The sequence below is a fragment of the Coregonus clupeaformis genome, chromosome 23, assembly GCF_020615455.1.
Source record: "Coregonus clupeaformis isolate EN_2021a chromosome 23, ASM2061545v1, whole genome shotgun sequence".
Classification (NCBI taxonomy): domain Eukaryota; kingdom Metazoa; phylum Chordata; class Actinopteri; order Salmoniformes; family Salmonidae; genus Coregonus; species Coregonus clupeaformis.
Window position 1 is genome coordinate 5933706 of NC_059214.1, and position 26324 is coordinate 5960029.

General features: G+C 41.2%; 1 long non-coding RNA gene across 1 annotated transcript in view; it reads left to right on the forward strand.

Moving 5' to 3' along the window:
• LOC121536614 overlaps nt 1-26324 on the forward strand; it is a 79007-nt gene that overhangs the window by 19896 nt on the left and 32787 nt on the right. Inside the window, exon 5 of the long non-coding RNA XR_005994888.2 lies at nt 3242-3378. This is a non-coding gene — a long non-coding RNA (uncharacterized LOC121536614). The remainder of the gene's footprint in view (nt 1-3241; nt 3379-26324) is intronic.

Consider the following 26324-nt stretch of genomic DNA (forward strand, 5'->3'; position numbering starts at 1 on the left):
CTAATAGAATAGAGGGCAATGGCGGTCTATTTGCTCACCAACGTAGTCTCATCAGGATGCTGCCTCGCCTGCTTCTCTTTCGCCACCACTTCCTCTTTCGAGTCCTGGGGATTAGGGCCTGGTCCGGAGTACGCAGAACGTCCAGTGCTGCCGACTCGTTGGACATTTTCATCCAAATCGATGTTAGTGATTGCTGTTCTGATGTCCAGAAGCTGTTTTCTGTCATAGGAAATTATGGCGAAGACATAAAATAAAATAAAAACACAAAATAGCAGAATTGGTCAGGAGCTCGTAAGATGGCTACTATCCAGTGCAGCGCACTCTTTTCAGGAGAAGGTACTGTTTCTCCATTTGCAAATGGCAATGACTCAACTCCAGTGTGCTGTATGCAATTGTCCTCTGTAGCTCAGCTGGTAGAGCACGGCGCTTGTAACGCCAAGGTAGTGGGTTCGATCCCCGGGACCACCCATACACAAAAAAAAATGTATGCACGCATGACTGTAAGTCGCTTTGGATAAAAGCGTCTGCTAAATGACATATTATTATTATAGATATTTTCATCTAGTAACTACCTGTCTTGTCAGGCCATGGTCTGTAGAGAGAATATTTTCCAATCTCTTAAATTTCAAATATGAAAGTAATGAGGAAACACCTCTCTGCTCCCCTATATGCAATGAGGTCATGCTTGAGGGTGGTGTGTGTGTGCGTGCGTGTGGATTTATATGCCCCCGTGCGTGTGTGTATGTATTTGTAAGTGTTTAATATTCAGATACAGATGATGAGTGAGTGGTGAGGAGAGCAGAAACCCCAGCAGGGGAAACAAAAGAAGCATCACCATCACAGTTAGAGCTGTGATGCGCTGCACGAGAGAACCAGCCCTAATCATAATCATTAACATGTCCTGTATTGTCTGGGCTTTATATTAAAAGCCTCCACTCCTCCACCCTCGGAACTGTCCATCTCCGCTCATTGACAAGCGCTCTCCTGCCCCAGGGGACACTGCATACATTGAATTCTAAACAGATTTCATGAAACTAATCAGGATGAATTCCAGATTTCACAAGTTTGTTTTTGCTTTTAACTTGGTAAATGTTCTGTGACACAATATTACTGGACCTCTTAGGCATTAAGTCACCTATTTATGGGACCTTGAGTGGTTCTGGACCGGTTCTGACAGACATTTCTGTGTACAGAGCACTCTCTGAATGATGCAGCATCAATCCCTGTGCACTCCTTGAAAGGTCTGGTTGTCCCGCTTCTAACGTTGTCTCCCACTCTCCGATGAGATGCAGTATGTGAAATCTGACACCTAATTTGCGTAGAGAGCATCATGTCACATTTGTATGGACTATCCAGACAAATGATATATTTTCTCTGGCTGTGAAGCTACGATTGTGATATGGCATATGAAACGGAAGAGTCTAGCGATTGTAGCAAAAGCAGTCTCATCTCGCTGTGATGTTCTCCGGTGGATTTAGAGCTCTCAACATTAAAAAATACAAAATAATTGAGTAGAATTGAAAGAAGACTACTTTCTCTTGGTCACAGACGGACGAAAGCTGAAGTTCTAATGAGTCTGCAGACATTTCAATGGCGTCTGCGTTGCTCAGAAGACGCTTCACAGAACATTCTCTGTCGTCAGTTATATGAAATGGTGCCAATATTGTACTGTCAGTAAGTATGATCATATTTATTCATCTGTGCTTGAAATTCACTTCTAGATTAAGGGACCTTACAGATAATTGTATGTGTGGGGTACAGAGATGGGGTAATCATAGAAAAAATCATGTTAACCACTATTATTAAACACGGAATGAGTCCATGCAACTTATGCGATTTGTTAAGCACATTTTTACCCCTGAATTTATTTAGGCTTGCCATAAAAAGGGGTTGAATACTTACTGAATCAAGACATTTCAGCTTTACATTTTTATTAGTTTCTAACATTTTATACAATCAACATTCCACTTTGAAGTTATGGGGTATTGTGTGTAGATCAGTGACACAAAACCGCAATTTAATAAACAATTTATTCAGGCTGTAACACAACAAAATGTGGAAAAAGTCAAGGGTTTTGAATACTTTCTGAAGGCACTGTACACAGCGAATATGCCCACTCTGTTATTGGCATGTGCACTCTAGCCAACAGCTCGCATATACAGTGCGTGTATAGCCTAGATAATGAGATTATTATGGTCAAAAGAGATTATTTTTATTTGTCAAACGGCAGCCAAGCATCGATCATGTCACCAGAATAAAACACTCAATATTTATTGGAAAGGAGCATCAAGCTCATCACCTTGCACTTTCACCACCCTGTGAAGTTCATCATAATTTATTTAATCTGTAGCCTAATAAACTTCATGCTTTCACGAAGACCACACAACATGTCATCGTGTGACTCCAAGTTTACTTCGATATGATGGTTATTATATGAATATTTCAACATAAAAGCATTTCCACCGCCATTTCTCACATTATTAATTTTACCGACACAAAAAGATCCCACTTTGTCTAGCCTTTTTTTGTTTTGGCGACATTTGGACATTTCACCGACAAAGTTGCTGTTTTCATCAGGCCTGTCGTAATATTCTTTATCCGACATCTATTTTACTTGCATAAGAAGGCTGGATGGAAACCTGGTTACTGACAGTCACTCAATTAGCCAATTAGCTAAAATTGTTTAGATTGGTAAATTAGTCTAGCCAGCTTTCTAAACGTGTAATAATCATGGTCGAATTACCGACTGGGCAAGCAGGGCACGTGCCCAGGTGCCCAGACCACCAGGGGGCCCACACTGATTTTGTTAGTCACTCTTACTCAGATATCATATTAAGACGGCATAAGTCATGGCAAAATGTGTAGAATTGCAGGAAATTAGCTTTAAAAAAAAAAAATCTCCGCACCATGGGAAATGAAGTCTCACATATCTAATGCTGCCCTTTAGCAGTAGCATTTCCCCAGCATTACAGCACTCTACATCTCACAATATGTTCTCCTCTTGTCTGTGCATGTTACAGTTAAGTGTATTGAAAGAATTTCAGTAGTGTGTGTATACGTAAAGTATTTTCCTGTCTTTCATCAATTATAGGAGAAACAAAAAGAGGGGATATAGTTGAGACTGTTTAACGTCAGCTCTAAGGGCTTTCTCAAGACCAGTCTCAATGAATAATGTACTTATGGCTAACATAAGTAAGCACTAAAATGTAATGTGTATTCTCTGTGTTTCTGTGATTGTCAGTAATGTGACGTGGAACAGCCTGGCCATCCCAGACACCCACTGTTCACCAGATGGTGAGGGCTACCTTTGTCCACTGGACCTGGAAGAACTGGTGCTCAGCAGGCAGGGGGTGGGCTACAGCGGGTTCAACAAGCTTGGTACGTACAGACACACACGCATAATACACACGCACGATACACACGCACGCACACAAACAAACAAACACACACACACACACGCACACAAACAAACAAACACACACACACACACGCACACATGATGCACACAGGCATGATACACAAACAAACAAACACACATGCCCACACCTACACACACATTACTGCCTTCATGCTTTGAATAAATATTTGTACAGATATATCGGATAACAAATGTCAGGGTTTATCAGACTGGTTACTGGTATATTGTAGGTTGGAAACAGCATTTTTAACTGCTGTCTGAATAGCAGCTTTGGGTAGTATTTGTACAACTACCTATCTGTCAGATTACAATATTTCAAGGCTTGCATCTGTGTATTAGAGCTGTGCGACAGAGGCTTCATCAACCATAACATACAGATTACACCTCTGCTGAAACAGTGTTGATTTACATTCCTTCACAAATCTATCAGACCAAAACTGTTGAGGATTGTTGAGGATTATCCTGGTGTCAAGACCAGTCTCTCTAGACAATGTACAGTACCAATGTTACAGCATAGGTCTGGGATTTCTAATACTAGGTCGGGACCATTCCTGTGTTATTTTCTGAGCAGCAGAAAAGGTTACAAAGGGAAAAAGGCTTCTACATGAGCCTTGGTCTGGGGTTTTGGCCCAAATCCAGTGTTGGGTGCACTGAGCAGTGGCTCTAATCTCTAAATAGCTGTTAAGGATGGAAGAGAGAGAGACAGAGAAAGAGGGGATTCCGAGAGAGAGGGAGAGAGGGAGAGAGATAGCTTAACGGAGAGATGCATACCTTGACAAACTTGCGCACACTGGGCATGTAGGGAAGCCTAGACAAGGCTTTACCTCTCCCTTTCTCTCTCTTTCTATCTCTCTATTTCAATCAACCTCCGTTTCTCCCTTTATCCATCCCTCTCTTGCTGAGGAGTATTTTTCACAATGGAGGACAAAGTGCATTTCTCTGTCTACCAATGTGTCTACCTCTCGTCTTGTAGTGAGCACAAACACTCTCCTCTTTGGGTAGTTGGAACGATCCCCCCCCTCTCTCTGTTTGTTATATATCAATGGCCGTGTCCGAAATATGGCTTGCCTACAACTTACTTAAACTGCATACTGTGTACTAATCGTACTACATGATATTTAGAATGTACTGTTTAGTACAAACGTATGCAGTAAGACATAAATATCAACATAGTATTCATCCATACTGAGAAGGCGTCATCAAATGTGAAATTGCGCTTGTTCCCCGCCATTCATAAATTTTTGTAGAGGGCGTCCCCTACTCTGATTCTCTTCCTCAATAATGTGCAGCGAATTCTACTAGATGAAAAGCCAAAATGAGTATGACATCCGGGCATTTACATTTGAGTCATTTAGCAGACGCTCTTATCCAGAGCGACTTACAGTTAGTGAGTGCATACATCTTTCATACTGGCCCCCCGTGGGAATCGAACCCACAACCTTGGGGTTGCAAGCGCCATGCTCTACCAACTGAGCTACAGGAGGCCTATTTAAAGTATACTCCATTTTCAAAATGTCACATACTATAATATATACTGTATATTACATATATTATTCTCTACATCTCTCTGCACTTTAGCTCTTTTGTCGGGTGTGCGGTACAGTAGATTTCTCCAGTCTACAAAGACTTTCACACCTGTGTGGTTTCATGACTTCCATTCCCTCAAGGGTTAGATGGAGATGTAATAATTAGGCAAGTGAACTGTAGAGGGGAAACACTAAGTGGTTAGACAGGTCATGGTGATACATTCAAGTTCTATTTAACTAGAAGACCCACTCTACCTGCCTAGTTAGATGTCACCTATTGCTCCTCTTTAGTGAGATCAGTGTACTTTCTAACTGGACTAATGACTAAGAAACTGTCTCATTTCGTTTGTTCTCTCTCAACTCTCCCCCTTTTAATGTCTCTCTTTTGTGGTCTCTTGCTGGGACCTCTGCAAAAAATTACAGGGAGTTTACTGTACCTTCAGTGACAAATCCACATGTAAAATGTTGCAGAGATTCAGGAGGGATTAATATCTGGTTGAAATAAGATATTTAAAATTATATCACAGCAGAGAGGAAAGGAAAGACACACCTGGCTAAAAAAAATATATATTTAAAAAAATGATACTCAGATCGATACATTTACATGTGTGCAATGTACTGTATATTCCCCCATCTGACTCTTCATATTTTAACAAAGATTGTTTTCAGACTCTATTCTAATATAATTATTTTTCAGTCAAATCTAAATACTAGAACTGGTAAAGAAGCAGACTACATAGATTTAGAGGGAAACATCCATGTTCATTGTACTACATCTGTGTATCAATCATAACTGACTACACAGCTATGACAGTGTTGTCAACAAAAATGAAAAACAAGTGCTCCAGTTCTGTAAACGCCTGCGTCTGTACATTGTTAATGGCAGGACAAAGAGTAACTCTCTGGTTAGGTTTACTTATTGCTCCTTACTAGAAAACAGTGTAGTCGACTGTGCCAAAACAGATATGGAGCAAGAAGAAATATTTATGGTCATGCCACAGACCACTGCTAAATTATATTTAAAACCTAAACTCTACCCACCCACATTCAAGTAGACAAAAACTAGCCATGTTGAATTTGAGGCAGCATTAAATAGCATTGATATTGAAAACTTGATCTACAGTTTTATTTTTACCAAATTTAAAGATGACTAAGAGGGCATTCATTTAGCCCCTGATAAATTGATCGACATATTCATCAAACTGGCAAAAATATAAAATCTAAAAAAGGTGATAAATGGAACATCAAAAAAAAAAAATAAGAAAGGAAAAATGGTTTGACAAAGAATGTTCAACTGCAAGAAAACAACTGAGACTTTTGTAAAACCAAAAACACAGAGACCCTGTAAACCAGGAGACCTGTCTCATATACAGTGTCTTGCAAAAGTATTCATCCCCATTAGCATTTTTACTATTTTGTTGCATTACAACCTGTAATTTAAATTGATTTTTATTTGGATTTCATGTAATGGACATACACAAAATAGTCCAAATTTGTGAAGTCAAATGAAAAAAATTACTTGATTCAAAAAATTCAAAAAAATAAATAACAGAAAATTGGTGCGTGCATATTTATTCACCCCCTTTGTTATGAAGCCCCTAAATAGGATCTAGTGCAACCAATTAACTTCAGAAGTCACATAATTAGTTAAATAAAGTCCACCTGTGTGCAATCTAAGTGTCACATGATCTGTCACATGATCTCAGTATATATACACCTGTTCTGAAAGGCCCCAGAGTCTGCAACACCACTAAGCAAGGGGCACCACCAAGCAAGCGGCACCATGAAGACCAAGGAGCTTGCACAATTGGTGGCTGACTAAATACTTTTTTCCCCCACTGTAGATAGAGTAGGTCTGCTCATCTCATACGGGTGAATGGTTAGCTTGAGCGGCTGTGAATCATTCAGTGATTCATTCTGTCTGATTCATTTAAGCATGAGTGGCTGCTTATCTGTGTGGGTGATCAGACAACAAAAAGAAATCCTGTAAATAATAGCCTTTTCTTTGTGGAGAAAGTGTAAGGAAAGGGACTATATTTTAGGTCGTTTGAAGCTTCTAGGCTGGTGGAGAAAGGGAAAGTCCAATCTTGCATTAGGAAGAGGAGAATTAATAGTATGTGGATATTCATTTGAGTGTGGAAAATTCACATTACTGGGAGAAGAATGAAGAGGTGTGTGTGTGTCTTTTCCCAGAAGGGAGAGAGAAATCCTGTTGGAGGAACATGTCACGTGTACGGGGGTGATCATATGACGTCAACACATTGTATTTTGGTCAAGTTTTTAGGGGGTAATTAAAGTTGGGAAATTTAAAAGTAATATAGGATTATGGTAAAATTTACCACAGTAAAATAATAACTGTGATAGGGTTAACATTCGAAATTGGGGCCCGTTGGTAGAATAAAATATTCCTGTAGATTATACAAATAGTGATTAAGCACATTTGGGAACAACGTTGTGTGAATGTGATAAGAGAGTGGATAAAAGTGGAATAATATATAAGTGCTGGCTTCCGCGCCCAAACACGTAGACGTATGTGGGGGGGGGGGGAGACAGTACATACAGTGGGGAAAAAAAGTATTTAGTCAGCCACCAATTGTGCAAGTTCTCCCACTTAAAAAGATGAGAGAGGCCTGTCATTTTCATCATAGGTACACGTCAACTATGACAGACAAATTGAGAAAAAATAATCCAGAAAATCACATTGTAGGATTTTTAATGAATTTATTTGCAAATTATGGTGGAAAATAAGTATTTGGTCACTTACAAAAAAGCAAGATTTCTGGCTCTCACAGACCTGTAACTTCTTCTTTAAGAGGCTCCTCTGTCCTCCACTCGTTACCTGTATTAATGGCACCTGTTTGAACTTGAAATCAGTATAAAAGACACCTGTCCACAACCTCAAAAAGTCACACTCCAAACTCCACTATGGTCAAGACCAAAGAGCTGTCAAAGGACACCAGAAACAAAATTGTAGACCTGCACCAGGCTGGGAAGACTGAATCTGCAATAGGTAAGCAGCTTGGTTTGAAGAAATCAACTGTGGGAGCAATTATTAGGAAATGGAAGACATACAAGACCACTGATAATCTCCCTCGATCTGGGGCTCCACGCAAGATCTCACCCCGTGGGGTCAAAATGATCACAAGAACGGTGAGCAAAAATCCCAGAACCACACGGGGGGACCTAGTGAATGACCTGCAGAGAGCTGGGACCAAAGTAACAAAGCCTACCATCAGTAACACACTACTCCGCCAGGGACTCAAATCCTGCATTGCCAGACGTGTCCCCCCTGCTTAAGCCAGTACATGTCCAGGCCCGTCTGAAGTTTGGGAGAATGTCATATGGTCAGATGAAACCAAAATAGAACTTTTTGGTAAAAACTCAACTCATCGTGTTTGGAGGACAAAGAATGCTGAGTTGCATCCAAAGAACACCATACCTACTGTGAAGCATGGGGGTGGAATCTTCATGCTTTGGGGCTGTTTTTCTGCAAAGGGACCAGGACGACTGATCCGTGTAAAGGAAAGAATGAATGGGGCCATGTATCGTGAGATTTTGAGTGAAAACCTCCTTCCATCAGCAAGGGCATTGAAGATGAAACGTGGCTGGGTCTTTTAGCATGACAATGATCCCAAACACACCTCCCGGGCAACGAAGGAGTGGCTTCGTAAGAAGCATTTCAAGGTCCTGGAGTGGCCTAGCCAGTCTCCAGATCTCAACCCCATAGAAAATATTTGGAGGGAGTTGAAAGTCCGTGTTGCCCAGCGACAGCCCCAAAACATCACTGCTCTAGAGGAGATCTGCATGGAGGAATGGGCCAAAATACCAGTACCAGTGTGTGAAAACCTTGTGAAGACTTACGGAAAACGTTTGACCTGTGTCATTGCCAACAAGGGGTATATAACAAAGTATTGAGAAACTTTTGTTATTGACCAAATACTTATTTTCCACCATAATTTGCAAATAAATTCATAAAAAATCCTACAATGTGATTTTCTGGATTTTTTTTTCTCATTTTGTCTGTCATAGTTGACATGTACCTATGATGAAAATTACAGGCCTCTCTCATCTTTTTAAGTGGGAGAACTTGCACAATTGGTGGCTGACTAAATACTTTTTTTCCCCACTGTAGATCATGTGATATAAATAAAATTAAGCATTATAATAACTATCTATCACTTCAGAAGCAGAGGTAATATAGTAAAATTATTTTAGTATATTAGTGGGGAAAAACGTAATCCATTTGATTAAATTCATTAGATCTGTTACCAAATTAATGAATGTAGATTTGACTCGTTGACTGCTAAATTATTTCCTTTGAGTTTATGAGATCGTTGCCCGGTAAAGCTATTTTCGGATAAGTATGAGGTGCCAGATACTAAAACTACAGATCCTTATAATTTGGATAAAGGAAGATTTACTTGTCATTTCAATGAAGCATAGTTCTGCATTACTGACTAAAATTTAGATTTTCTGATTAGAGTGTAAGACTGGGATTTAGAAGTTTCCGGGGTTTGAAGTGAACAACTACTGTATTCAACAGGAATAGTGGGGGGGAGAAAGATAGTTATTTTCTGTGGCGCCGAATGAGTTGATAATTTGAAAAACGACTGAGAATATAGTTGTAAGTTGGAATATTGAATTGAATATGGATGTGAATTAAATGTATGCTTGTCAACGATAGCAAGTATTTGTTTTATTAATTAGAGAGTAATCAGAAAGGACAGTTACAGAAATTGAATGAGCGGACTGGCAATTGCGATTGAGCTGTGGCCGTGATTTGAATTGATAACAAAGGAAAGTAATTTAATAAGGAAGTTAGAATTTCAACGGTGAATTGTTTGGGTAGACAGAGGAAAATAATGTATTTTAGTAATATGAATGCAAATATACTAGTAGTTATTGGTGGTTTGGGAATAGACTGTGCTAATGCCATGTTTTAGTTTGCGGGTAAAAGAGAGACAGTCTAGCGAGAAAGAATCGAGCTGTAAGAGGCATTTGAAGTAGAAGGAAAATTAATTAATGGAAAACATTTATTTTTCAAATTCTAATTGTTATTACTTTATTCTATAGGTTGTGTAACACCAGTGGTGTATGGAAATAGTTGTTGAATTCTAAAACGATAATTTGTTTTCGTTACGTGAACCAGTGGATCGCAAGTAGCTTTAGCTATTATGCTGATGGGATAGCACCAACTTATAGTGGGTTCTAGATTTGTTAAACAACAAATGTATATTTTAACTAAATTAATCCAATAAGCTACAATTATAACATTATCCGGAAAAGGCACAAGCTAATACGAAACGGTTATTACCTATGTCATTGATCCAGTAATGATACAAGGATAAGAATGATAGTAAATGATAAGGATAGGGAAGGGATAAAATCTAATTTAAGGAAAGAAGAAGAGTATGAAGATATATTAGGAAGAAGAATACCATTAACTGAGGGATATAAAAACGTTTAACTGAGAAAGGTAACAGGAATAATTTACCTTACACCCTAATATAGACACTGAACCACACAAGGAGTATGGATGGCAGGAACACCAGTAGCAATCATGAATAGAAGGTTCCCAGAAAATAGTAAAGATATTGGTAAAATCTCTGACAAATGGGTAAAAAGGACCAGGAAAATAGTAACTAAATGGCCAAAGGAGGGAACATTTGATGTTACAGTGTGCGAGGAAATGGATACCCTAATAAAGAACCATAAAACAGGAGAGAAAGGGGAGAAAAGAAAGAAGAAGAGAGAGAAATCTTGAAAATGTTCTGGGAGGAAGGAAAGAGTTGGAGGGACAGCATAGCAAAGACTAGAAGGATAATAATGGAGAGGGAGAGTGAACCAAAAAAGGTTGGCTTAACTACACCACCACCATACACAGAAGGGGGGCAGTATTCTCAGGTTACAGGTCTAGTCTCAATAACAGGGAATGTAGAGATAGAAGAAGAAGAAGAAGAAGAAGAAGAAGAAGAAGAAGAAGAAGAAGAAGAAGAAGAAGAAGAAGAAGAAGAAGAAGAAGAAGAAGAAGAAGAAGAAGAAAGGAAGCAACAGGTTTCCACGCCAAAAAGTGGAGAAAAATTACATTTACATATATACTGTTATGGAGGACTGAGGGGCATGTTAACAGAACTGGACAATTATGGGATAGATGAACAAGAGTATGATGGGCAAAGAGATGGGGGGAATACAAGTGATGAGGAAGGTGAAGAACTTAGACAGTATGCTGACTCTGATCAAGGACAGAGTGAGACAGAGGGACTAACGTCAGAATCACGCAAGGATTTCTGCGACCATATTATCCATGCAATGGAGAAATACAGGAGGGATGAACGGAAATTGGCGAAGCAGTGGAGAGAGATTCTGAGAAAACTAGGACAGTTGCAGCTGGAAGAGCTGACAAGAAAGGACAAAAAGAAAACACAAGCTACACCTGTTCCCCAAGGAGGTCAACAGATCCCGCCTCAGCAGCAAGGCCAAAGAGCTCCTGCCTTACCAGTAGTGAATGTGTACACACACCAGTCCCCTGGACAGCGGCAAAACAAGAATAATGAAAATGGACCCAGGAATCAATGGTACCAACCACAGCATCAGACACACCAGAATAGTGGACCAAGAAGACCAGGTGTCTGCTGGGGGTGCAATCAATCAGGACATGGGATGTCCTGACGCCCCGAGTGGCGCAGTGGTCTAAGGCACTGTATTGCAGAGCTAGCTGTGCCACTAGAGATCCTGGTTCAAATCCAGGCTCTGTCATAGCCGGCCGTGACCGGGAGACCCATGGGGCGGCGCACAATTGGCCCAGCGTCGTCCAGGATAGGGGAGGGAATGGCCGGCAGGGATGTAGCTCAGTTGGTTGAGCATGGCGTTTGCAACGCCTGGGTTGTGGGTTCAATTCCCACGGGGGGCCAGTAAAAAATATATATATATTTTTTTTATTTTAAGAATGACTCACTAACTGTAAGTCGCTCTGGATAAGAGCGTCTGCTAAATGACTAAAATGTAAATGTAAAATGACATATGAGAAGGGATTGTCCTACCATTCCGTGGGTGCCTAGGCAACCACAACAGGGAAATTGGCAAAGAAATGGCACCAGCTAAGATGATTGGCAGCAGTCTTAGAACTCATGGGATGGACCAAATCAGGGTAGCTAGAGAAGCATTTATTTTGGACTAGGGGACATCACTAACTTCTTGTAGGTTCTGGATTGATTGCACAACAATTTAAATGTTTACTAAAATCAATGCAGCAGGTTGAAATGATTAGATTACTGGAAAGTGGTTATGGGTTTTATGTTATAGGTGTATATTCTACTTAATGAAACATGATAATGTCTGATGTGTCTTGATTGGGAGTCTTTTTTCTGGGATTGATGGAAATCCCCTACAGTATGAATGATAAGGGAGATGTAGGAAACCACGTCTCAAACAACATTTTAATAGATAGTTGGGATCAAATATCACTGATTCCTTACACTGAGAAATTGACTGAATTTGTGACAGGGAAAAGTATTACATTCAGTGGGGTTAAAGAATCCTTCCGAGGGTCAAAGAAAATGGATTCTGATAGGTGAAATGTAAATTGACAGTATGTATGGGTGACAGTGCGAATGAGGGTTACAAATAGTCAAATGGTGTATCATGCTGCATTTAAACAATCGCTGGAGGGGTTGAATTTGAGTGTTGTGGATTGTAGTAAAGTGTTATGGGCGTCGAATGGCGAGGACACTAGTGGGCGAAACCATCAACACATTAGTAAACTATTTTGGTAGAAGGGGGGCCACAGGGCATGTGGGAAAGTACAACCAACAAGGCAAGAGATAGCATATTTGAGTTTTCGACATCATGAATTTTGGGCATGATCGAGTGGTAGCAGTGCGACTAGGGAAAAGCCTAGGGGTTTAAATCTTATGGGATTTTATTTTGTTTTATGTGCACTGGATTGTGGAATTCACCAGTGAAGGGAGCAGTCACGAGTGATGTTGTTGGGGGTTGTCTGAAAGGGGGAATCAGGAGATGTGGCAATAGAGAGGGATACTTTCTAATTTAAATTGTTTGGACTGATTACGAGGTATCAAAATGGAAACTAACTAAATGTGTACTTTTTCTTCCAGGAAAAAGGGGGGAGTGATTTTCTATTTTCTTTGAAATATTTTCAGAGACTAGAAATAAGGCCTGGCCATTTTTGTTTTGTTTATTGTTTTACTATATGGTGTTCAAATAACCACAAACAACCTACTTAGTATGAAATGTTAGCTGTGTAGGATTTTAATTTTTTATTTTAGGGTTCTTTTCACGGGGTATAAGTGGTATGTCTTAAGGGGGAAAACACATGTATTTTGGGCTTTTATTTACTGAATGATAGGTAACTACGTGTGATTTCTTTTGAAAAGAGCTGTACTAAGGACTTAATGGATACTCGGTATACACAACATTTATGAGATGTTTTAAATGTTGGTAATGTTTAGTATACTATTGGATAGAACAATTCATTGAATGATTTCAATGACCGCTGCAATCTTTCCTGGCTTTATAATGTGACTTGATCACCCGCACTGTAAATCCTAGAGGCATGCTGAATTGGGGGTTAGTTATAATAAGGAATTGTGAAGAAGTATTTAATTTGGCAATAATCCTATATATCATTCCAAACAGGACAATGATGAAGTGAGAGTTAGTCTGGAAGGAGAGATATTCCTTGAATAATGATGGAATGCAAGTAGGTTAAGATATTATCAAAGGTTGGCATTTTAAGTTCAGTTATTATTTTTGGTTTAACAGGCAGTATTGTTGTTGTTTTGTTTTTTTTAACACATGAATCACGATGTGATGCATGTGTTCAAAGTGGGGAAGTTGAGGTTTTAACGGTGTTAATGTTTTTTAATGTTTTTGTGGTAAGATATGCAAATTGTATTAAGGATATGAGCAGTAGAAATAATCGGTTATGGGTTAGGTTAAATCTTTTTGGTTTTTGTGATAGGAGGCAGGGTGTAGAGGCGGTCTGTCTATGAAATGAGTGGACTACAACAAGCTGCAGGAAGTGCGCTTCATAATCTCAAGGCTTCTCCTGACAGGAGAGAGGATATAAGTAGCATACTGTGTCTCACCTAACCTAACAATGTTCTTAAGACTTTCTTTCCATGGGTGAAGGTAACTCTGCCTAACTGAGTAGGAGAATCTGAGCATTTTCTGCGCCCTGAAGACTGTGACAGTAAAATATTACAGAAGGAAGAGCTGGAAAGACCCTATGTGGAGGGACCCGTACCAGGTGTTGTTGGCTACCTCAATGATGGTAAAAGTAGCAGAGACAGATACTTAGATCCATGTTTCCCACTATAGGAGTGTTCGAACCCCAGGAGAAGAAGATGGCCCCGCCATTGGGTAGCATTGTTGTCTTTTGTGTTTGTCTATGGTTGTGTGTCTTTGCAGCAGTAACTCCGAGCTTCCCTATGGGTAGGATGGAAAAAGGACACTTCGCAGACTGATGTCAATAGATTGAGAGGGACTCTGGCTGATCCGGAGACCCTAGTGACGGAAGAAGGTTAACAGCTAAAGTGACCATACATCGTCATCCAGGTTACACCAGAGGCTGTACGGAGAGAGGGGAGCGCGACCTGGTATCATCTAAACCATTGTACTAGAGTACCACGAGGGAACCGATGACTTAGAGATGAGCGAGCTGAGAATGCTGGAGGTGGCAAGAATCAGGAGATGGGGGAGGATGGCAATTACTGATGAGCTACGTGTTCTTGCTGATTCCCTCGGCGTAGGGGCAGACCTTCGAGACCTTCAAGACCTTCTAGATCTTCAGGATATTTCATACATCCAAGACGCACCAGATATCCCCATCATTGATTTCTCTGCCCTTGATTAGTTCCCCTAAAAATAAGGGGAATAGCATACTGACATTAGTGAAGAGCAAAATATCAAGACATAGAGATATAGAAATGATTAAAATGTATATTCCTGCGCAAGCAGGAACCATAACTAGAATACAGAAGGGGATCGCTATTAAAGTACAAGGATTAAATGATTATTGGTGTGGGAGGAACCAGCACAAGGAGTATGGGGAAATTACAGGGGGTAGTGTGACGTAGGATAATAAAAGAAGAAGGCAGGTGGATAATAGACATAAGGATAACTGCCCAAGACTTAGATAAACAATTTATTGTAGTACTTAGTGCTACATTTTCAGGGGGAAGTGTTGGTGAAGTAGTTATTCCTTGGGAAAGTGCACTAAACTTTGTACATGTTAGAGCCATACCAACTGCAGAAGAAAGGGAAAGGAAGGAGCCGTTAGACAATGATTAGTATAGATGAGTACAATATATTACGCTAAAATTAAATAAAGAAAATAGTCTAGTATGCATCACATCTCCTGTGAAATAATTAACAGTAATTCCAAATCCTCACAGTTACCAGGACTGTGATATGTTCAACCACAACTTCTGTCAGTTAAGGAACTCTGAAAGACTATATTGCCTGGCAGAATGTTTGTCATATATGGGAAATCCTAAATATGACCAATTTTATAATTTACATTTACATTTACGTCATTTAGCAGACGCTCTTATCCAGAGCGACTTACAAATAGATGCATTCACCTTATAGCCAGTGGGATAACCACTTTACAATTTATTTATTAATTAATTTTTTTTTTTGGGGGTAGAAGGATTACTTTATCCTATCCCAGGTATTCCTTAAAGAGGTGGGGTTTCAAGTGTCTCCGGAAGGTGGTGAGTGACTCCGCTGTCCTGGCGTCGTGAGGGAGCTTGTTCTACCATTGGGGTGCCAGAGCAGCAAACAGTTTTGACTGGGCTGAGCGGGAACTATGCTTCCGCAGAGGAAGGGGAGCCAGCAGGCCAGAGGTGGATGAACGCAATGCCCTCGTTTGGGTGTAGGGACTGATCAGAGCCTGAAGGTACGGAGGTGCCGTTCCCTCACAGCTCCATAGGCAAGCACCATGGTCTTGTAACAGATGCAAGCTTCAACTGGAAGCCAGTGGAGTGTGCGGAGGAGCGGGGTGACGTGAGAGAACTTGGGAAGGTTGAACACCAGACGGGCTGCGGCATTCTGGATGAGTTGTAGGGGTTTAATGGCACAGGCAGGGAGCCCAGCCAACAGCGAGTTGCAGTAATCCAGACGGGAGATGACAAGTGCCTGGATTAGGACCTGTGCCGCTTCCTTTGTAAGGCAGGGTCGTACTCTCCGAATGTTGTAGAGCATGAACCTACAGGATCGGGTCACCGCCTTGATGATAGCGGAGAACGACAGGGGTGTTGTCCAGGGTCACGCCAAGGCTCTTCGCACTCTGGGAGGAGGACACAACGGAGTTGTCAACCGTGATGGCGAGATCATGGAACGGGCAGTCCTTCCCGGGAGGAAGAGCAGCTCCGTCTTGCCAAGGTTCAGCTTGAGGTGGTGATCCGTCATCCATACTGATATGTCTGCCAGACATGCAGAGATGCGATTCGCCACCTGGTTATCAGAAGGGGGAAATGAGAAGATTAGTTGTGTATCGTCAGCGTAGCAATGATAGGAGAGGCCATGTGAGGATATGACAGAGCCAAGTGACTTGGTGTATAGCGAGAATAGGAGAGGGCCTAGAACTGAGCCCTGGGGGACACCAGTGGTGAGAGCACGTGGTGCGGAGACAGCTTCTCGCCACGCCACTTGGTAGGTATAATCAACCAGGATGAGGAGAGAAGTGTAAGCAATTGTTAGAATAGGAACAAGGAAAAGGGAAACACCAGAGTAATATCAAATAGACTATGAGCAAATATAGGAGTGTTACAATAAAACAATTGGGTTATATAATTTGGGAGAATTCAAGGGAGAATGTGGAACTATGTGGCATTTACAGTGGGGAAAAAAAGTATTTAGTCAGCCACTAATTGTGCAAGTTCTCCCACTTAAAAAGATGAGAGAGGCCTGTAATTTTCATCATAGGTACACGTCAAATATGACATACAAATTGAGGGAAAAAAATCCAGAAAATCACATTGTAGGATTTTTTATGAATTTATTTGCAAATTATGGTGGAAAATAAGTATTTGGTCAATAACAAAAGTTTCTCAATACTTTTTTATATACCCTTTGTTGGCAATGACACAGGTCAAATGTTTTCTGTAAGTCTTCACAAGGTTTTCACACACTGTTGCTGGTATTTTGGCCCATTCCTCCATGCAGATCTCCTCTAGAGTAGTGATGTTTTGGGGCTGTCGCTGGGCAACACGGACTTTCAACTCCCCTCCAAAGATTTTCTATGGGATTGAGATCTGGAGACTGGCTAGGCCACTCCAGGACCTTTGAAATGCTTCTTACGAAGCCAATCCTTCGTTGCCCCGGGCGGTGTGTTTGGGATCATTGTCATGCTGAAAGACCCAGCCACGTTTCATCTTCAATGCCCTTGCTGATGGAAGGAGGTTTTCACTCAAAATCTCACGATACATGGCCCCATTAATTCTTTCCTTTACACGGATCAGTCGTCCTGGTCCCTTTGCAGAAAAACAGCCCCAAAGCATGATGTTTCCACCCCCATACTTCACAGTAGGTATGGTGTTCTTTGGATGCAACTCAGCATTCTTTGTCCTCCAAACATGACGAGTTGAGTTTTTACCAAAAAGTTCTATTTTGGTTTCATCTGACCATATGACATTCTCCCAATCCTCTTCTGGATCATCCAAATGCACTCTAGCAAACTTCAGACGGGCCTGGACATGTACTGGCTGAAGCAGGGGGACACGTCTGGCACTGCAGGATTTGAGTCCCTGGCGGCGTAGTGTGTTACTGATGGTAGGCTTTGTTACTTTGGTCCCAGCTCTCTGCAGGTCATTCACTAGGTCCCCCCATGTGGTTCTGGGATTTTTGCTCACCGTTCTTGTGATCATTTTGACCCCACGGGGTGAGATCTTGCGTGGAGCCCCAGATCGAGGGGAGATTATCAGTGGTCTTGTATGTCTTCCATTTCCTAATAATTGCTCCCACAGTTGATTTTTTCAAACCAAGCTGCTTACCTATTACAGATTCAGTCTTCCCAGCCTGGTGCAGGTCTACAATTTTGTTTCTGGTGTCCTTTGACAGCTCTTTGGTCTTGGCCATAGTGGAGTTTGGAGTGTGACTGTTTGAGGTTGTGGACAGGTGTCTTTTATACTGATAACAAGTTCAAACAGGTGCCATTAATACAGGTAACGAGTGGAGGACAGAGGAGCCTCTTAAAGAAGAAGTTACAGGTCTGTGAGAGCCAGAAATCTTGCTTGTTTGTAGGTGACCAAATACTTATTTTCCACCATAATTAGCAAATAAATTCATAAAAAATCCTACAATGTGATTTTCTGGATTTTTTTTCCTCAATTTGTCTGTCATAGTTGACGTGTACCTATGATGAAAATTACAGGCCTCTCTCATCTTTTTAAGTGGGAGAACTTGCACAATTGGTGGCTGACTAAATACTTTTTTTCCCTACTGTATACAGATAGCCTTTGGAATGCTATCTCCTCAAAGAAAAATCTATCAGGCAGCAGGATCAAGTATTAGAAATTGGTATTAAGAATGAGTGGTGAAACATAATAATTTGTCATATAGACAATGCTTATAGGGATGTGTTGGATTGGAAATTAACCCAACTAAACTGTTATGATCTGTCCTTTCTCGAGGTTACTACGATGGTGTCTTAATGCATAGCAGAGATAATTCGGTCCAGAACGGTGTGAACCTCAATATAAACCCTCTACCCGGCTGAAGAGGAGCAACAAAGGCGTTTAAGACATTCCTGTCCAGCACCACCTCTACCAGGAGACCTGAATCAGAACCAGTATCCAATCGAAGCAATCAACTGCCTTTTCTCTTAGGCCTTTTCTCTCATGAATGTGACAGGAGTCCATGTGGAGTGAGCAGGAAGAGAGATCTATTCAAATACAACCTTTCTCATAGTTTGGGTATACTGGTTGGCAAAATGGACAAAACATTATGAAGGTAGAGGTGGGGCGGCTCAGGTGTTACATTGGAATTGGGACATTGCCATGGGCAATCCAAGATTAACTATGAAGCTATCTGAAGAACAAAATGAAGACGCCAGAAGATTAAGTGCCGGGGGAGGAAGGGATTGTTATTTGAGGTAGTTTGTTGATTAAGGAGGTATTATACACTGCTAAATTTATAGTAATTTAGACTAGGAATGTATTGAGATACTGATCTGTTGTAATTATCTTTATGAGGAAGCTAATGCTAAAATTATGGATAATATAAATGTACATTCTGCCAGTGTCAGTATGTGCCAAGGTAAGAGTTTTAACTTTGAATTATGGAACCAAGGTGACTAACTAAGAATTGTCATTCTCTCTTTAGCTCTGTAGCTCAGCTGGTAGAGCATGGCGCTTGCAATGCTAAGGTAGTGGGTTCGATCCCCGTGACCACCCATACACAAAAAAAAAATGTATGCACGCATGACTGTAAATTACTTTGGATAAAAGTGTCTGCTAAATGGCATATTATTATTATGATTATGAATTGTAAGCTGAATGATTGAACTGAATGAAGATATGTGAGTTAAAGATGTTGACACTATTCTTAAACATGTCCTAGGTAGTATGGTTAAAACAATGCTACATTAGTTTTAATGTGGTAGGATACTAACACTTATATTGGAATTATTTTGAGTAGAAATAGTGATATTTTTATTATGAGTATAACCTGGAATGCAAAGATTGTGATTGATAGCATAAGCATAATATACTTTTGTAAATTTATGGGATTAGTAATCCCATATGCGGGGATATGATGGAGATTTTTTTAGTGGACTATGAGATAAAACTGGGTTAACGACGAACATAGAGTTAATGTTCTTTTTTATTGGGCCAGTAACTTAATTGGATCATTTCACTGTGTGTGTGGGGGTTTGTGTATGTTTCAAGGATTTAGGGACCTGTCATGTCCAACAATCGGTCTTCAGGTCAAGCCCGGGAGAGCCGGGGTTGAACAGAGTTTAAACTAAACATGAGTGTTTTTGCAAGATAAGGGATTGATTGATGGTATTAGTATTGATTCTGAACTGAATGAAAGTCGAATTTAGCCGCCATCATTGACAAAAGAAGTGGGTGGAGCGATGAAGAGCAGGAAACTGAAGAGGGAGGGATTTTGAGCTAGAGGAGATATGGATGGGATATATAACTGGGTGAGAGAGAGAGAAAAAGGGTGCCACTCTGCAGACCGGCATCGGCTTTGTTGAAACTCTAATAAAGTCATATCTTGATGCAACAAAAACTCTGTAAGAACTTTGATTTTCCACAACACTAGTTTTTAGGGTAGGCTATTTTCCTGAGATCTGGAGCCAAGGCTTTATCACACCTACTGTATATATATATTTTTTTGACCCTAGTAACTATAGAGGCATCTCTGTTAGTAGTAACTTAGGAAAGGTTTTCTGTAGCACAATGAATGCCAGAATCCAACACATTTTAAGTAAAAGTAACATTGGATTCCTCCCTAAACACCGAACAACTGATCACATATATACCTTCCACACCTTGGTCAAAAAACATGTCCACCATACTCACAAAGGATTATTCATTTTTTTTTGCCTGTTTTATAGACTTTCAAAAAGCCTTTGATTCCATATGGCATAAAGGTATGTTCTTAAAGCTCCTTCAAAGTGGCATAGGAGGCAAGGTCTATGATATTATTAATGTGATCTATAAGAAATACAACAAAATAACACAATTCTTTAGTTAGGACAGAAGAGTTAGACAAGGTTTCAATGTTAGTCCAACCTTATTTCATATTCATATAAATTAACCATATTAGAACAATCTAGATCTCTGGGACTCACCCTAGAAGACAACAAAAATAAAGTTGATTTTATATGCTGATTATTTAGTAGTCTTGGGCTACAACAAAGCCTGTCCTTGCTAGAACAGTATTGTAAGGACTGGGCACTATCCATTAATATGAAGAAAAAAAAAGTCCAGATCTCAGGAAAACAGATACCATTTCACCCTAGGAGAAACAACCCTGAAACACACCACCAACTATACTTACCTTGGTCTGACTATAAATTAATCTGGGCAGTTTGACATGGCCATAAAGCCTCTTGCAGATAAAGCACTTTCACATGATGGGGTATTGTGTAGGCCAGTGACACAAAATCTAAATGTAATCTATTTTAAATTCAGGCTGTAACACAACAACATTTTGAAAAAGTCAAGGGGTGTGAATACTTTCTGAAAGCAACTGTGTACTATCCGAAGCCGGTTCATCTAGACCGAATCAACCGTCAGAAGTATGGACACTAAGCACCATATGCGCTAACGAGGGAGCAGTGACATCCAGTTGGTAGAACCTCATGAAGGAATGGGGTGGTTCCTCCAACATGCCGTATTACAGATCTCTTGAATAGAGATGCCTTTTATGTAGTTATACCTCTGGTGAAGTGAGCACTCAGGCACTCCGGAGGTGGTAAACCCTTGCTATTAAATGCCACTATAATAGCCTCCACTATCCAATGGGATCCACACTGGTGAGAAATGGGACTCCCCTTATGGGGAGGTGCCCAAGAGATAAGGAGCTGCTTGCTCATAAGCGGTGGAGACGCTGTTCCTCCATAGAGGAAAAAGCGGTAGGTGAAAGGTCAAAAGCTCTAAATTGAGGCCATAGTAAGCACTGCTAACGTTAGGCACAAAATGGGATTAGGTTGAAGTAACCCTGTCACTCATCAAAATCAGACCAGTGACAGAGAGATAGCTCAGCCTGCCAAAGAGGACACATTTTTCTTCAAACTGGCACAATAGATGGTACACACTCTCAACAGGTCTCTCTGACACAAACACACACACACACAAACACACACTCTCAACAGGTCTCTCTGACACAAACACACACACACACACACACAAACACACACTCTCAACAGGTCTCTCTGACACAAACACACACACACACAAACACACACTCTCAACAGGTCTCTCTGACACAAACACAAACACACACTCTCAACAGGTCTCTCTGACACAAACACACACACACACACACAAACACACACTCTCAATAGGTCTCTCTGACACAAACACACACACACACACACAAACACACACTCTCAACAGGTCAGCTCCCTCACGACGCCAGGACAGTGGAGTCACTCACCACCTTCCGGAGACATTTGAAACCCCACCTCTTTAAGGAATACCTGGGATAGGATAAAGTAATCCTTCTACCCCCCCTTACCCCAACCCACCCCCCACCAAAAAATAAATAAATACATTGTAAAGTGGTTATCCCACTGGCTATAAGGTGAATGCACCAATTTGTAAGTCGCTCTGGATAAGAGTGTCTGCTAAATTACGTAAATGTAATGTAAATGTCTCTCCAACACACATACAAAGCTTGTCACCTCATTTTCTCATTTCCCTGTGTGACTTCAACGGGCCCATTGAAATAACTTAATGATGTGATTTTAAATGAGACGAGCCCTGCCAGTGGTTCAATGCATAGATGCTGCTCTAATGGCGAGGCTCGTGATGACAGATTAGTTTTAAATTACATCTAAACGACGGCTGTGTTGTCGTCGCCTCCTGCTCGGACCAATCTAAATGGCTGGGCTTTAAAGATAAGGGGAAAGCAGCAGGCGTCGCTTACAGCTGTCTCCATGTTGATAGCATTGTGGCGGGAAAGGCCAAGCGCTCGCTGTGAGGGACTGCCAACAGAGAGAGGAGGGGGTGGGTGGGGGGGGGGGATAGAAAGAGCGAGGGAGAGGAGAGATACAGATGGGGAGAGAGTGAGTAGCTGGAGGGGAAACTCCCAATGATGATGTATTATATTTTATTGTTTTTCAGACAGGTTGAAAGATGGAATGGGACACTAAATTTAGAGGGGAGAAAGGGTGGAAATACAGCACTAGCACTGCGCCACACTCTGGCACCTGTTTTGCCTCTCTCTGACAGACAGGAACGATGGTCAGCACTTCTCTTTGACTCCCATTGGCTGTTGAATTCTTGACAGGAGAATCCCATTGCACAGCATTTGGTCTATAAATTGAAGCCAGCCTATTTCGCTGCTGCCAAGGGCCCTGACCCCTGTTGGATGGTTGCATTGCAGTGTGTGTGTGGCTGTGCCTGTGTGTGGGTGCGTGCATGCGTGTGTGTGTGCTTACCCCATCAAGCATTTTCAATGGGCTAAAACTATGCTGGTATGCACCAACAAGTATGCACCAACATGTTAATTACGACACTGATCGGAAGGTCAATATTTGTGCATTCCTAGGATTGTAATGATAATGTAAACGTTTGCGCCCCAGATGGCACCCTATTCCCTATATAGTGAACTACTTTTGACCAGGGCTCATAATGCACTATGTAGGGAATAGGGTGCCATTTGGAATGTAATTTATTCCGCTCTATTTGTTTGTCTCTCTGGACTGTCCTGCAATTAACTTGGGAATGTAGGCTACTGTACAGTCTTGGTCAAAAGTTGAGAATGACACAAATATTAATTTTCACAAAGTCTGCTGCCTCAGTTTTTATGATGGCAATTTGCATATACTCCAGAATGTTATGAAGATGAATTGCAATTAATGATTTGAATTGAATTTGCCATGAAAATGAACTTAATCCCCCAAAAACATTTCCACTGCATTTCAGCCCTGCCACAAAAGGACCAGCTGATATCATGTCAGTGATTCTCTCGTTAACACAGGTGAGAGTGTTGAGGAGGATAAGGCTGGAGATCACTCTGTCATGCTGATTGAGTTAGAATAACAGACTGGAAGCTTTAAAAGGAGGGTGGTGCTTGAAATCATTGTTCTTCCTCTGTTAACCATGGTTACCTGCAAGGAAACACGTGCCGTCATCATTGCTTTGCACAAAAAGGGCTTCACAGGCAAGGATATTGCTGCTAGTAAGATTGCACCTAAATCAACCATTTATAGGATCATCAAGAACTTCAAGGAGAGAGGTTCAATTGTTGTGAAGAAGGCTTCAGGGCGCCCAAGAAAGTCCATCAAGCGCCAGGACCGTCTCCTAAAGTTGATTCAGCTGCGGGATCGGGGCACCACCAGTGCAGAGCTTGCTCAGGAATGGCAGCAGGCAGGTGTGAGTGCATCTGCACGCACAGTGAGGCGAAGACTTTGGAGGATGGCCTGGTGTCAATAAGGGCAGCGAGGAAGCCACTTCTCTCCAGGAAAAACATCAGGGACAGACTGATATTCTGCAAAAGGTACAGGGATTGGACTGCTGAGGACTGGGGTAAAGTCATTTTCTCTGATGAATCCCCTTTCCGATTGTTTGGGGCATCCGGAAAAAAGCTTGTCCGGAGAAGAGAAGGTGAGAGCTACCATCAGTCCTGTGTCATGCCAACCGTAAAGCATCCTGAGACCATTCATGTGTGGGGTTGCTTCTCAGCCAAGGGAGTGGGCTCACTCACAATTTTTCCTAAGAACACAGCCATGGATAAAGAATGGTACCAACACATCCTCCGAGAGCAACTTCTCCCAACCATCCAAGAACAGTTTGGTGACGAACAATGCCTTTTCCAGCATGATGGAGCACCTTGCCATAAGGCAAAAGTGATAACTAAGTGGCTCGGGGAACAAAACATTGAAATGTTGTGTCCATGGCCAGGAAATTCCCCAGACCTTAATCCCATTGAGAACTTGTGGTCAATCCTCAAAAGGCAGGTGGCCAAACAAAAACCCACAAATTCTGTCAAACTCCAAGTATTGATTATGCAAGAATGGGCTGCCATCAGTCAGGATGTGGCCCAGAAGTTAATTGACAGCATGCCAGGGCGGATTGCAGAGGTCTTGAAAAAGAAGGGTCAACACTGCAAGTATTGACTCTTTGCATACACTTAATGTAATTGTCAATAAAAGCCTTTGACACCTATGGAATGCTTGTAATTATACTTCAGTATACCATAGTAACATCTGACAAAAATATCTAAAAACACTGAAGCAGCAAACTATGTGAAGACCAATACTTGTGTCATTCTCAAAACTTTTGACCACAACTGTACATAGGGCTCCATGCCATCAAACTGGCATGCCATTATTTTAACATACAACATGGTCTTTCAAGGTCAAAATAATCACACAATATGTTTAGGGTAGTGGGTCGTTTACAGTTACTGTAGACTCCTCTCACAGGTTGATGCTTCCAGGCATGTGTCCCAAATGTCACCCAATTCCCTATTTAGTGCAGTACTTTTGACCAGGGCCCATATGGCGCTACCTACAGTATCGGTCTTTTCTGTTTTTCTGCCTGTCTATATGTACAGTATGTGTGTGTTTGTGTGTGAGTGTCTGTCTGTCAGTCTACCTGTCTGTCGGTCTGTGGTAATATGAAAACCAGTCTGCTTGTCCGTGTGTAGGCCTGCCGGTCTGTCTGCCTGCCGGTCTGTCTGCCTGTCTCTATGTGTGTCCGTGTGGCCGTCTGTCTCTCGGCCAACTGATTTGATTTATTAGGATCCCCATTAGCCGACGTCAATGGCGACAGCTAGTCTTACTGGGGTCCAACACATAACAAAAACGAATTACAGACAAAATACTTTACAATTTACATACTTTTAAAAACATCTATCAGTTACACATACATGTCAGTACATACACACAACAATGCAGCAGGTGGAAGCAGCACTTAATTGTGTAAATGAGTAAACACCTGCTCATTCTAGAACCAGATTAGGAAACAGGAGAGTTCCCTCATGAGTAGTGCTGAGTGATTAACCAACATTCCGGTTTATTTTTGGTTTTTAAATAACAAATTGACTGACATCGGTTCAATTATTTTGAATTCCTTTTAGTCATTTTTTTTCCTGTGCGCTCAACGTGCCGTTTGTGCCATTTCTCTAGAGAGATTTCTCTCTGGGACATCTTGTCCAACTCATCACAGTTACGTGCAGAAAAAATGATAATTAACTAGAATGACCAGAATCCTTTGCGCCTACAGCTGCCTATTCTCATTGGTTCTTGCCCAGGCAAGCCTGTGGGGCCAGCAGACAGACAGACAAGGAGAGGAAAAGCGATAGAGAGACACGAGAGGCATAGAGAGCGGTTTCTTAGATATCTCTAACCGACAATACATCTAATTGATTGATAGTTGTTATTTAGCAGTCTTAAAAGTATGCCTTATCTACTTCGAAAAACTACTGAAATAGTGATTTCGTCAGACAGCAGGCAGCTAGCCAGCTAGGCTAGTCTACTAGTGTAGTGTATTAGGATTATGTCTTTGTTAATGTTTTTCATGTGGAACTGAACGGATGTTTATTTTAGTTCAAAAGTAGCCATTTGTAGGGTGACGCCCCAGGGGAGACAGGTGATTGGACAGCAGAGGGAGCAACCCATATTTTTGCATTGTTTATAAGTATATGCTGGACGAAGAAGAGGTTAGAGCAGA